The sequence below is a fragment of the Suricata suricatta genome, chromosome 7 (assembly GCF_006229205.1).
Source record: "Suricata suricatta isolate VVHF042 chromosome 7, meerkat_22Aug2017_6uvM2_HiC, whole genome shotgun sequence".
Lineage (NCBI taxonomy): Eukaryota > Metazoa > Chordata > Mammalia > Carnivora > Herpestidae > Suricata > Suricata suricatta.
Window position 1 is genome coordinate 8,811,723 of NC_043706.1, and position 11,187 is coordinate 8,822,909.

The window sequence follows — 11,187 nt, forward strand, 5'->3', positions numbered from 1 at the left end:
CACCACCACCACCACCACCACCACCACCACCACCACCACCTCACACACCATCACCACCACCACCTCTCACACCATCACCACCACCACCTCTCACACCACCATCACACCACAGCCTCTCACAACTCTCCCTATCTCGTTTAAAGGCAATCCCAACCTTGCACCTGCTCGAGGCAAAAGTCCTGGCGTCCTCCCGGACTCCTCTCCCTCCTTCACCCTGCCTCCAATCCACCAACAAAATCCTGCTGGCTCTACTTTAAAATATGTTCAGAATCTGACTGTTTGTAACCGTACCCACCGCCACATTCTCGGCACAAACCAACATCAACTCTTGCGTGGATTATTGCCGCAGTCAGTCTCCCTGCCTCTACCCTGAAATCCCAAAGGACATGTATTTTTAGCACAGGAGCCAGGGATCCCTTCAAATCCTAACTGCATCTCAAGCTTCAGATCAAACCCTGCCAGTGGTATTCCCGCACAGAGTAAAAAACCAGAATCAGCGCAAAGACCTGCAAGGACATATATAATCAGTTTCCAGTCACTTTGCTGACTCTATTTCCCACCGTTCCATCTTCTCCTTCCGCTCAACACACGGGCTCCTTCCAGTTCACAACCACCCGGTACACACGCGTCCCTGGGTCCGTCTTGCCCGGACGCCTTCAGGACTTCGCTCAAAAATCACAGTGCAATCCTCCTGAGCGACTCCCAGCTCACCGCATATACGCACACTCGCTCCCCGCCGTCCCTGCCTTGTGCCTCTCCCGCAGCATCTTCACACCTGCTTAGATGTTCTCATCACTTGGTTGATATCTACCTCTTTCTACTAGAATATGCTCTGTTCACTGCTTTACCCCTCTGGTACCTCCAACTACATCTAGCATTGCAGTCTCTCAATAATATTTTTATTACTGTCCATGACCCAATCTAACCCGCTCTGTCCTGACTATACTAAACCTTTGAGATACTGAGTGTGCCAAACTCATTTCTGACTCAGAGGTCGCCACACTCGCTTTTTTCTGCCTGAATACCATCCCCCAAATGTCTGTGTGGCTGGCTGCCCACTTCTCTATTCAAATGATACCGACCTGGAGAGGCCTTTCCTAACCTCCACGTCTAAGACAACCACACAGAGAGCACGCTTGCACACACGCACACTGACCTCTGACCTGACCCCCTCACTGCCGAACGGAATTCCGTCGTTCAGCGCCATCGGGAAAAAATGCATCACCTCGTCTGCACCACTGTATCTGACACCCACAACAATGTCCGGCACAGAGCAGGCCAACGGTATCTGCTGACCAAATGAATGAATTAATAAAATGCTTAAGGTAAATTTAGCTTGTCTTTCTTATACTGGATGCAAATCTGAAGCAAACACCTAATAGCCCTTAGGGTTTCTTCTATAGCTATTAGTCTGTGAAATAAATAGGATAAATGAGAAAGGCTAAGACCGGGCACTGCCTTAAAATCAACTACTGAAGGACTATGAATTGCATGACACAATCAAAGCCATACTTTTTAAATTACATTCTTTACATCCCATACAGCACTGTGCACCCACCCCAGGGAGGAAAAGAGAATGGAGAAAGAAAAAGGAGAGGGGTCCGCTGAAGGAGACACACAACATCACACAGTACCGGAAGCAGAAAACACTGCTAAACCTCTCACCGTAACACAACTCAAGGCCAAAGAAGCAAAAAGACGTGCACACCAACGGAACTAGAATTAGCACCCAGGCCTCAACACCACCCTCCCCCAACTAGAGCTCAGCCTCACTGAGCCCAAAAAACACAAGAGTCCAATGTGATGCTAAGAAATAAGCATATTCCAGGGAAAAAATGGGCAAAGGAAAAAGAGGCATCCAAGAGATGCAAAGAGCCAATTAGCAACTGGCAATAATGCTCAATCACACTAATAGCTAGCGTTTAAACCATAAATTATTTTTTGCCTATGATAAAAATACTGATAAAACCCTACTGTTGCTAGCAACATATCAAACTTTAAAATATATACATCCTTTTTTTTTTTTAATGTTTATTTTGAGAGAGAGCATGTGGGCAGAGGAGAGAGAGAATCCCAAGTAGGCTCCATGCTGTCAGCACAGAGCCCAACATGGGGCTCAAGCTCATGAGCCATGAGATCATGACCTGAGCCAAAATCAAGAGTCAGACACTTAACCAACTGAGCCACCCAGGCGCCCCAAGACATACACACTGTATCCTTTGATCCACCAATTCCATTTCTAGAAATTCACTTTAGAGAAACAAAAGAAAACAAATATAAAGCCGAGGATCGTGAATCTGGCTGCATATCGTAAGTACCTGAACCATCTCATCATTACCTGTAATGCTTTTACTTCCAACAAACTAGTAGAGAGAACCTTATCTCTCAGAAATTTGTGAGTAAGAAGGAAATGACAGTTTGAGACTAAAAAGAAAGAAAGACAACAATGAAAGGAAACAACAAGATCATAAGGTTTTTTCTCAAAAGGTAAAAGCACTCAAGTTTGATGAAGGGAATAAAAATCATCAGTGAAAAGGGAGATACTGAAAATGATTAAAAAAATATAAAGCAATATCTTATAATGGTGTTATTTGCATATGAGATTTCTTAGGAGAGTTTCTATAGTACCAAATCCCCAGGTCCCGCTCTGCATCATAAGCTCCAAGGAGCGGAATTTAAGGACATTAACGTAAAACGTGCCAGATGATTCCACTACACATCCCCGATGGAGAACCGCCATTTACCCAGACAGAGATTCTCAATTTGTTTTTAATGTTCGTTTATTTCTGAGAGACAGAAAGAGAGAGACAGCTTAAGCAGGGAAGAGCAGAGACAGAGGGGAAAGACAGAGATTCTGAAGCTTAAGTGTTCACTGTGTTCACCTTGAGGAGCATTGGAAAACTACCGACACCTGAGCCCCAGGACCACTGACTCAGTCTAGGGGAACAGGGGCACCCAGCAAGCTCAGTGCACGCAGCTCTCGGTCTTGAATTCCAGCCCCAAACTGGGAGTAGAGAGTACTTTAAAAAGGGGAAGGGGAGGGAACAGACCCTGGGGATTGAGATTCCTTTTTAAACCTTCCAGTAATCCTCACGCGTGTAACCACACTGTGAACCAAAGTCCTACACCAGTAGTTTTCAGAGTTCATGGTTCCCAGATCAGCATGATTAGCACCACTAGAAAACTTGGTAGAAAATTCGAGGGCCCCACTCCGGACCTCCTGAATCCGGTACTCTGAGTAAAGCCCAGCAGCAGGTGATCGTGATGTGCCCTGAAGTCTGAAAATCTTTACCCTAGACTTAGTCTTTCACAAAAACCATCTAGAATGCGAGAATGCTCGTCAAAAATATATTACTTCATCAGCTGACTTCAACAAGGATGCCAAAAAAAAAATCCAATGGAGAGAAAGAACAATCCACATGCAACAAAAGAAGCTGAAGTCTTGCCTCACATTACATACAAAAATGAACTAAAAATGAATCACAGATCTAAATTTAAAAGCTAACACAATAAAACTCTTAGAAGACAATATAGATGTAAATCTGTGTGATGTTAGATTAAGCATTATTCCTTTCTTAGTTATGACACCAAAAGCACAAGCACAAAAAAAAAAAACCCTGAAAAAAACTAACTTCAGCAAAATTACAAATTTATATGCTTCAAAGAACACCATCAAGAAGGTGAAAAGAGGGGCACCTGGGTGGCTCAGTTGGTTGAGCATCCGACTTTGGCTCAGGTCATGACCTCACAGTTCGTGGGTTTGAGCCCCGTGTCAGGCTCTGTGCTGACCCGCTAGCTCAGAGCCTGGAGCCTGTCTTTGAATCTTGTGACTCCTTCTCTTTTTGACCCTCCCCTGCTCACGCTGTCTCTGTCTCTCAAAAATAAATAAAAACATTTTTAAAATATTTTTAAATAAAAAAAAGTGAAAAGAGAACTCATACAATGGGAGAAAGTATTTGCAAATTACATCTCATAAATATCCAGTACTAGTATACAATACATACAGAAGTCAACAATAAAAAGACAAATAACTCAATGTAAAAGATGACAAAAGAGATGAATACATTCATCTCCAAAGGTATACAAATGGCCAATAAGTACATGAAGAGATGTCAATATCATTATAAGAGAAACGCAAATCAAAACCACACCGAGATACCACTTCACACCCACTGGGACGGCTAAAATAAATAATAATAATAAAAACAACAGCAGCAGCAGCAGCATTGACTAAGATGTACATTAGATCACCCAGAAAAAGAAAAGGATACAGGACCAAGTCTTGAAGCATTCCGAATCTAACTGCCAAAAAGGCAACCAGGCTATAATCCAGACTAAGAAGCAGCAACCAGAAACGGAGAAAAACAGTACGTGATAGAAGGCAAAGGAAGGGAGCACGTCAAAGAGGCCACCAAGGTCAGTGCTGCCGAATGGAGATAAAAGGTTGAAATGAATGACAATGTCTCTTAGATTTAGTGACAAGGCATGACACGGAGATGGCACTTCCTGATAATGATGGCGGCAGCATTGCTGAGACACTAGGCTGCTTTCTCAACATTCTAAGGTGTAACACTTCATTCACACACGAAAGGCTCGAAAGAAATAAGTACCTTGATTATCTGCAATCAGTCTCAAGTCCTCTGGAAAGAGAAGTCTGGAAGATAAAAACTGATTACAAAAGTGAGCTTCCAACAAGCTCACAAAACCACAGTAAGGACTCTTTAAAACTAGTTAAAAGGGCTTGGACTTCATAAAAGAGTGCTTTATATAGCAAAGTTAATGAGGTTCCACACTACTTCCAAGCTCTTACTGATTGGGTCAGGAGTGTTTACATCCACCGTATTTGGCACGACCGTGATCCAGCGTCGGGCCGCCGAAATAAACACGGCCCAGCGCTACAACACGCCTGCGTGATTCAAGTAACACCGACTACGAAATGGGGATCAGGCAATGAGGTCCGCAGCCAGATCACCTTCCACCAGCAAAACACGTGTCGTCCCGAGATTCAGAGAGAGGCTTTAGGAGAATAAAACGGGAACAGACGTGAAAAATCAAGACACTGGCTCTTGTGGCCAACGTCTGTTTCAATGTTGAGGTGCAGCTCGGAGAAAGCCACCGAACTGCGAAAGCCTCGTCCCATCCCGCACACACATTCAGCGCAGACCGTGGGAAAAAGAATGAAATCAGACTGGACAGTAAGGGACGAGATCCTTTAAGAATTCCTCGCAGCCCCGCAGCACGCAACGCCAACGACTCGGTCCCCGCGTCAGGCGGCGCCACCCGCCTCCCGATCCCCTGACCCCGGCTGGCAAGTCCCGTTTCAACTACGAACCAAACCGGCGAACGGCCGGAGAAAGACCGAAAGTGGGGAAACATGGCTCTGCCGTTAAAAGAGCTCTGGCCACACTGTGCCCACACTGACCCACCCGCCGCCCCTACCCAGAGATCGGGGGATAACACACCAGCCCAAAGCGAGACGGTCCACACGCCGTTCTGCGGCCACGGGAAACACCTCAGCTGGAGGTCGCCATGACACTTACGTCCCGCCACGTTTATTGCGCATGCTCGGCGACGGTGGCCCGGAGAGGCCAAATTATATCATCGCTGAAAGCACGCGTTCTGGTCTAACTTCTTTTGGTGAAGATTACGCTTAGAAGTTTTTGGGTTGCAAGAGCGAAATTAGACGCCAAAGCCTAGGGTTCTTAGAATCGCTTAATAGCTCTACTCTGCTGAGCTCTGTCAGGCACCATATTAAGCGCTTAACATTAAAAAAATTTTTTGCTTATTTTATAAAAGGAGAAATAGTGTAACTGTACTTGGCTAAAATTACTCTGCTAGTAGTGACAGCCCTCTGTGCTGAACCTGCTTTTTTCATTTCGTTTTACTTGCTTCCTCAACCTTTTGTGAAATGAGGCCACACTGGAGAAGAGAGTAGAATAGGACAAAGAACAATTGGATTAAACAATATAGATCATTGAACTGCAAGAAAGAAGGGTTTTTAACCCTTAGAGGACACTTTAGCAGCTAAGTATTAAGGCACTTTAGCAGAGAAAGCGAACTTTCGTGGAGTATACTAACTCTGACCTAGCTGCCTTGTGAGTGTTAGCTCACGTTATTATGTTTTACCCAGGGACGCTGTGCTTGACCTTGTTTACCAGAAGAGCATCTCCGCTTTAAAAAATGAAGACAATTGGCCGTGAGCAAGAAGTCAGAAATCATGAGCGTTATTCCTCCTGTGATTCCTTCTAATTACAATACCGTCTTTTGCTCACCGTTTCCATGAAAAAATCTAAACTGTGACCTAGAGTCCACGCAGCCCTTACCCAGCTGAACTAGAACTGCATGTGTATATTGCCCCATCCCTGTTACTGTAATCCCACTGCCCAGCACATAATCTTGCACTTAACGGCCTCTCCATAACCATACCTTGAATGAATGAATGAATGAATGAATGACCCCACCCTTTTCCCCCCAAGATCTAGTTGAGTCCAGGTAAACAAATGTTATTGAGTGCACACCACATGACCTCAAGCACCGTGCTGGATGCTAGAGCTAGAAAGGAAAATAGAGACAACTCCCTACCACTACTTCAAGGATATAGTTTTCCTAGAGAAGAGCAATGGCTGTGGGAGATAAATGCACGGAGACCAGTGGAGCCCAAGAGGGAGGTGGTTCTTCTTATGTAAGATGGTCTAGACTCCCCACAGTGGAAGTGAGAGAAATGGAGGAGGGTATGCCAGGCCAAGGAGAGAGTAAGAGCGAATGCATGGAGCCTGAAAGTATAAATTCTTATATATTATAAAAGCAAAAAGAGTTAAAGTGGGCGATGATGGTACAGAAGGGTGATAGAGAAAATGCAGGGACAAGAAGAAATTGAGTCTTGTTTTCCAAAATCAAGACGTTAGACCTAATCCTGCATGTGTTAGGTAGCATGAAAGCATCTGCACAGATTATTCTTTCCAGAGGATGGGTTTGAGGACAACACTTCAGACATGAATAAATATTGAAAATCTAAATGGACTTGCTGGCTGTGAGGAATGGGTAAGTGGGAATGGAGGATGCTTTTAATATGAATCATTTGAAAAGCCGGTGACCATACCTCTAGGAATTTATCTTGCAGAAATGTTCACTGTTACACTAAATGACGTATGTGCCAGATGATTCTTTGAAATGTTCTTGTAATAAGAAAATAAAGAAACCCTCTCTGGCTTCTTAGTAGGGATTTGTTAAATATATTGATGATATCTCTATACAGCTCTTAAAAACGAACAAGTTTGGTTGCCTCACGTTTGCTCTCTCTCACTCTTCCTCTCAAAATAAATAAATAGAACTTTAAAAAATTTAAAAAAATAAGTTGCCTTTAATGTACTACTCAAGACATTGTTAAGTGGGGGAAAAAAGTTTCAACATAGTGTTTACAGTTCTGACTACAGTTATTGCAACATATATGTATATAAATATACATATTGCCTATAGGAAGATTTACTTTTCCCTGTATTTCCTTTGTAACTTTCGTTTTTGTACCATGGAAATGTCCTACTTATTCAAAACATAAAAACACATTTTATGAATAAAATTAAAATGGCACTTGATCATTTATAACTTACTGGCCTGTTATTTTGCAGTATTAAACTTTGATTTTCCTTTATATTAATACTTAAATTTTAAATTTTTTGGTGAGATATACATAACATAAAATTCACCATTTTAGGGGCCCCCGGGTTGCTTAGTTGGTTAAATGTCCAGCTTCGGCTCAGGTCATGATCTCGCGGTTGGTGGGTTCGAGCCCCACATCGGGCTCCTTGCTGACAGCTCAGAGCCTGGAGCCTGTCTTCGGATTCTGTGTCTTCCTCTCTCTCTGACCCTCCCCTGCTCATGCTGTCTCTCTCTGTCTCTCAAAAATAAAATATAAAAATTCATCATTTTAGCCATTTTTAAATGTGCAGCTCAATAGTATTGAGTACATTCACATTTTTGTGCATCCATACCACTATCCGTTGCCAGATTTTCATCCTCCCAAACTAATCTGTCCTCATTAAACAACTTCCGTTTCCCTCTCCCAGCCAGCTGCTGGCAACCATCGTTCTACTTTCTGAGGGTATGAATCCGACTACTCTAGGTACCTCATATAAGTGGAATCATACAATGTTTGTCCTTTGGTATCTACCTTATTTCATTTAGCATAATGTCTTCAAGCTGTCAATGTAGTAGCATGCAGCAGAATTGACTTCCTTTTTAAGGTTGAATAATATTCTGTCATCTGTATATATTACACTGTGTTTATACATTTTAAATCTCTATGCTTTGATTCTGAAATTAGATTGTAAACTTCATAAGAATAGACACACTATCTTGTTATTGGCTTTTCAGCCCATAGTGTAATATTTAACGCTTTGTAAATGTTTGATGGGAGGGGCACCGGTGGCTTAGTTTGTTAAGTATCAGACTCTTGCTGTCCGCTCAGGTGCTCAGGTCGTTATGTCAGGTTTGGGAGTTCAAGCCCCATGCTGGGCTCCATGCTGGGTAGGAAGCCTACTTAAAAAGAAAAAAATAAGTTTGGTGGTAGACAAACCAATACGTATACCCAAAGACACACTAAAAATGCAAGTAAATCTATACAATAATCGTAAAGGCTAACAATTTTTGAGAATTTAGAAGTGTGTGTCAGTAACCACATTAAGCCCTCACTGAATTATCAGATTCATCACAATAACTCCTATAAATTAGTAGTACTACTACTGTAGTATAGGTAATCCTATAAATTAGTAGTACTACTACTGTTCTCTTATTATGCTCTTTTTATAGAGAAGAAAACTGAAGCTTAAGTAGTCCTATTTCGGTCTTTTTTAAACAACTTTATATGAATAGAAGAAAGAAATTATAGGCTGTCGTTAAAAATGCAAAAATTGACAGAGGAAAACAGTGAAGAGGAAAAACAAGAGGGGGAGCCTGTGACTCTTGATCTTGGGGCCATGGGTTCCAGCCCCACACTGGATGTAGAGCTTACTCAAAAATAAAATCTTAGGGGCACCTGGAGGTGGCCCAGTTGGTTAAGCATCCAACTTCAGCCCAGGTCATGATTTCACAGTTTATAAGTTTGAGACCCACTCAGGCTCTGTGCTGACAGCTCAGAGCCTGACACCTGCTTCAGATTCTGTGTCCCCCTCTCTGCCCCTCCCCCCATGCTCTGTCTCTCTCCCTCTGAAAGATAAACATTAAAAAAATATTCTCCAATACTTAAATCTCTCTCTACCCTTGTTTGTTGTTGCTGTTTCATTTACCAAAAAAAAGGGGGGGTGTAAAATAAAATCTGTAAGGTTTCAGAGTGAATGATGCCAATTTTTATGTTTGTCTTTACAGTGAAAATTGAAGAGAAAATGTAGACAATAATGAAATTAGAATTCTTACTATCTCAGCCACTAACCAGGAAAGAAAGAATGAAACATGAAAATGATAAACATTTAGGAACAGATATTTTTGTTTTAGCTTATAATCTGAGCATTTAGTTAGTATACTTACAAATTTGTACCAATCCATATTTTTTATGAGAAATAAATCATGCACTTAACTTGCTCTTAAAAAATGCTAAGAAGTTTAATGAAGTTTTCAATGTAGAATATTAGATAAGTCTGGCAGAATAAATTTAAAATGTATTAATCTACATTTTATATGAGATCAGAAAAGTATGAGTGTTCCCAATTTTTAAAGTTCAGCATGTCAACTTGTATTACGTGAGTGTATTATTATTTATGGAAGCTTCTGATTGCCTGTGTCAGAAAGCTAACTGTAATTTCTTAAGCAGAAAGAATGAAAGGGAGCACAGGAAAACTGATGCTAGCCACAGGATTTTTTTTTTTTTTTTTGAGAGAGAGAGAGAGGGGGGGGGGGAGAGAGACAGTGAGAGCAGGGGAGGGGCAGAGAAAGAGGGAGAGCCAGAATCCCAAGACAGGGTCCAGGCTCTGAGCTAGCTGTCAGCAGAGAGACTGACGAGGGGCTCTAACCCATGAACCATGAGATCATGACCTGAGCTGAAGTCTGACGTTCAACTGACTGAGCCACCCAGGTGCCCCCAGACTCAGGGTGTTTTATTGGACCTGATAAATTAAGTGTCAGAGTAAACTCCACCGCTGGATGCTACACAACTAAAGCAGTTTTGTAGGAAGACTTTTCAGGTATTGATTTTCAAGAAAGATTGCAGATCAGGAAATAAGTTAGGACATTATCACAATAGTCTAAATAAATGAAGCCAAAGAGAAAGATGGTTGACAGTTGAGAGAGAGAAAAAAGAAGGGATACAGAAAGCATGTCAAAAGAAATTTTGGGCACCAAAATGGGTGAATGCTTCAATGGAGAGGATAAAAAGGAGGGACACCGATATCTTAAATAAACTGAAAAAGATCATATAAAACCATAATGTGAAATAAATTAAACTGCTGTTGTCTTTGAACTAAGGCTGAATTTTCTCCATGACTTCTAACCACCAGAGGTCAGAGTGCTATACCTCCAATAGCTATGTGCATTCTATAGGTTTACGCAAATAGGTTCGGCTCAATTCTATAATTAATTTTCTCTTTCGATTCTTCCACTCTTAGAAGTGGTGTGGGGGCTGTGCCTGTGGGCGGGGCCAGAGCACCGAGAGCCACAGGGCGGGTTCCCCACACGCAGAGCGGGCCAATTTCCGGCTCTCAACCAGACCTGAGAACCCATAGCTGCAGCTTTTGAAACTACCAGGTGGGGAACACCTGCCTGGGGCCCAAGCTGCTTCAGACAAAAGTAGAGCTGAAGGTTGAAGGGAGAAATCAGGGAGTGCTGAGGCTGCCTGTAAGCCTCCCCGCATCCAGCTTACTTGAAGCTAGCTTTTCTCCTGGGCTGTTGAGTTTTGTGAAAGAGGAAATGCCGCCTTTTTATTACTTTCATCTATGTTTCTTTCGCTTGAAACTGAAAACTTACTCATAAACTTCTTAGCTTTACATAGTGTCTTGATTTATTTTTTAAGTTTATTTATTTATGTATTTATTTATTTATTTATTTAGAGACAGAGAAGGAGAGAGAGAATTCCAAGCAGGCTCTGCACTGTCAGCACAGAGCCTGATGCGGGGCTTGAACTCACTATGAGATCATGACCAGAGCCGAAACCAAGAGTCGGACACTTAACTGACTAAGCCACCCAGATGTGCCCATAATGTC

The 11,187-nt window shown here is 42.4% G+C and overlaps 1 protein-coding gene across 6 annotated transcripts in view; it reads right to left on the bottom strand.

Annotated features, from left to right (window-relative positions):
• Window positions 1-5,544, bottom strand: part of CDKAL1 (CDK5 regulatory subunit associated protein 1 like 1) — a 646,364-nt gene extending 640,820 nt beyond the window's left edge. For 2 of the 6 annotated variants that reach the window (XM_029944076.1, XM_029944075.1), the window contains exons 1-2: window positions 5,463-5,520; window positions 4,611-4,654 (exon numbers count right to left, since the gene is read on the bottom strand). The gene's annotated coding sequence lies outside the window, so the exon portion shown is untranslated. Of the gene's footprint in view, window positions 1-1,156; window positions 1,172-4,610; window positions 4,655-5,462 lie in introns of those variants that run through there. The other 4 variants (XM_029944073.1, XM_029944078.1, XM_029944074.1 and 1 more) reach the window with 3 other exon arrangements.
• Between the last annotated feature and the right edge of the window lie 5,643 nt (window positions 5,545-11,187).